This window comes from Gigantopelta aegis, chromosome 3 (genome assembly GCF_016097555.1).
Source record: "Gigantopelta aegis isolate Gae_Host chromosome 3, Gae_host_genome, whole genome shotgun sequence".
NCBI lineage: Eukaryota > Metazoa > Mollusca > Gastropoda > Neomphalida > Peltospiridae > Gigantopelta > Gigantopelta aegis.
The window spans coordinates 72,332,370-72,334,985 of record NC_054701.1 but is presented as its reverse complement, the minus strand read 5'-3'; positions in this window follow the sequence as shown (position 1 = coordinate 72,334,985).

Sequence of the window (2,616 nt, the reverse complement as noted above, 5' to 3'; positions counted from 1 at the left end):
CATTATTAGTTGTACATTATTTCGTTTTAATTGAGGTCAGTGTCGCTTCATCGTTTTTAAGTTTCATGATTACCAATGCATCTGAAAAAAAAGTAATTTAAACAATTGTACGTATAAAAAAATTTTCTTCATGGGCCACTATTTTTGATTAGCAGCAAGGGATCTTTTATATGCACCATCCCACAGACAGGATAACACATACTACGGCCTTTAATATACCAGTCGTGGTGCACTGGCTGCAGCGAGAAATAGCCCAATGGGCCCACCGACGGTGATCGATCCCAGACCGACCGCACATCAAACGAACACTTTACTACTAGGCTACGTCCTACCCATGACGTCTTAATTTTATGGGTACTAAAATTACTACACTTGGGCAAGGGAGTCGAGAAGTCTCCAACGAGTTGTCCTTGGTAACCGGCAATGTCATTTTAACGACAGAACCAGAAAAAAAATGAAAGCACGATCACTCAACAGATCAAGCCCTTTTGAGGGCTAAAGCTCGGGGACAACCACGGGAGACCAACAACGACGGCCCCCAATAGGCTAGGACCCAGTATGAGCTACCATTCGGCAAACTAAATCAAAACTAATCATCAGCTCCCTTTCTCTCTCGATGAACCGTTGCAAAATGCGCCAGTGATAACTTCAAGAAATTTGCGCTATCTTTTACATTTTTGACTTAATCCTACGGGATATTAAAAAATTCAATAGCACCACAAATGCCTCCGCCCGCTACCGACCCCGGTCGGGCTGCTGGTGCTCTCTCGCACTTACCAGCGTGGGCTGTCCCCTCCTCCAACCCACCCCAACCCTTTTCCTGTCCTGGACGGAGTAGCCGGCTTGTGCCGATACCTGCGCCCATGATAGGCGTGTGCTACAACAGCTTGTTCTGAATGTGCACGTTAAACCCAAAGACCAGACCAGAACACACCAGGCGGCCTCAGATCATAGTTATCTTCCCATTTGGTTGTCCAAAAATCCGGAAATTTGTCCGCGCAAGTTGTCTGCTGTTTGACTGTGATTATTTCATGGCAGACAGCTTAGAAGTTGCAGCTATTAGACTGAAGTTGACAGGGGAGAGCACGTAGTTTGCAAGCATGTGTAACTTGTTGACATTGAAGATTTTTTTTGTGTGGTAATTCCGGCCAAGCAAAAGTAGTGTTTTTTGTGTAAAATGGGTGTACTCAGGCAATGTTTAGTGGGTGTGTTTGTTTAAACCAATATCCTGGGAGAAAGAGATGGACTACAGGGGTTGTCCTGTTCAGGGTATGTTTCCCTCAGGCAGGCAAAGGTACATTAAAACAATCAATGGGCCTGTTGATATTAATACAAATGTTATAGCCACTAACGCTATATAGAAACATATAGCGTAATTCATTGTGGTATGTGACCAGGCAAGGGAGGCTGGAGATCACCATTGCTTCCGTCACAAAATGTGATGTAGATTGTTCTGTGTACTTTGTACTTTTAGCCAGGGATTATTGGAGAAACCATTGTTTACTCCCAGTGGCAGCCCATCACAACTTTGATATTCTCAAATGACTTACGCAAAAGTTATGTGTGGGGCACAATCCCAAATATTTGGCGATTAACTTTATAATACAACAGACACAATGCGCCGTTATTTAATGTGTCTACAGATGACTGCAATGCATTTGCCCTTCTTTTGAAATGTCATTATTTGTGAGCTATCGATAATTATTATGTGAATAGTGCCCCCGCACCATGAAGAAAATGTCAACTACAGCCTTAAGTAGTGTGGTGTTTGATTATCAGTGCATCTGCCCTGTTGCACTGCCTGAAACAAAAGAGTAGAAAAACAAAAAGAGAGAAAAAGAATTTAAAGTAAAAAGAAAATATAAACAAAGGAATAATGAATACAGAAAGAAAAGAAATAAAAGAACGAACGAACGAACGAACGAACGAACGAACGAACGAACGAAAGAAAGAAAGAAAATAAATAGGAATATTCAAAAAGGAAAAAGGAAGAAAGACAAAAAGAAAGAACAACAGCAACAAAGAAAAGAAAGGAAAAAGAAGGAATGAAAGAAGAATTATAGATGAAAACAGCCAAAGAAAGAAATATAACGACATCATATGCCCAGATGTTAATTAGAGAGTTTGTTTTGTTGAACGACACCACTAGAGCACATTGATTTATTAATCATCGGCTATTGGATGTCAAACATTTGGTAATTTTGACATATAGTTTTAGAGAGGAAACCCGCTACATTTTTTTCTATTAGTAGCAAGGGATCTTTTATATGCTCCATCCCATAGAAAGGATAGCACATACCACGGCATTTGATGTACCAGTCGTGGTGCACTGGCTGGAACGAGAAATAGCTCAATGGGCCCAACGACGTGGATCGATCCTAGACCGACCGCGCATCAAGCAAGCGCTTTACCACTGGGCCACGTCCCGCCCTAGATGCTGCGCCTTGCGTGTGGTGGGTTAGAGGTGTTGGGTTCCTGTCCCAGTGACGGCTTCCACACTGCGTCCACTCTTCCACGTGGCAAGGTACCACAAGGAAGAAAGCTCTGTGTTAAATATTTAAAAACAGCAGCAACTCTGATTGGTAGTAATATGTGACAATGATTATTTATGCAAAT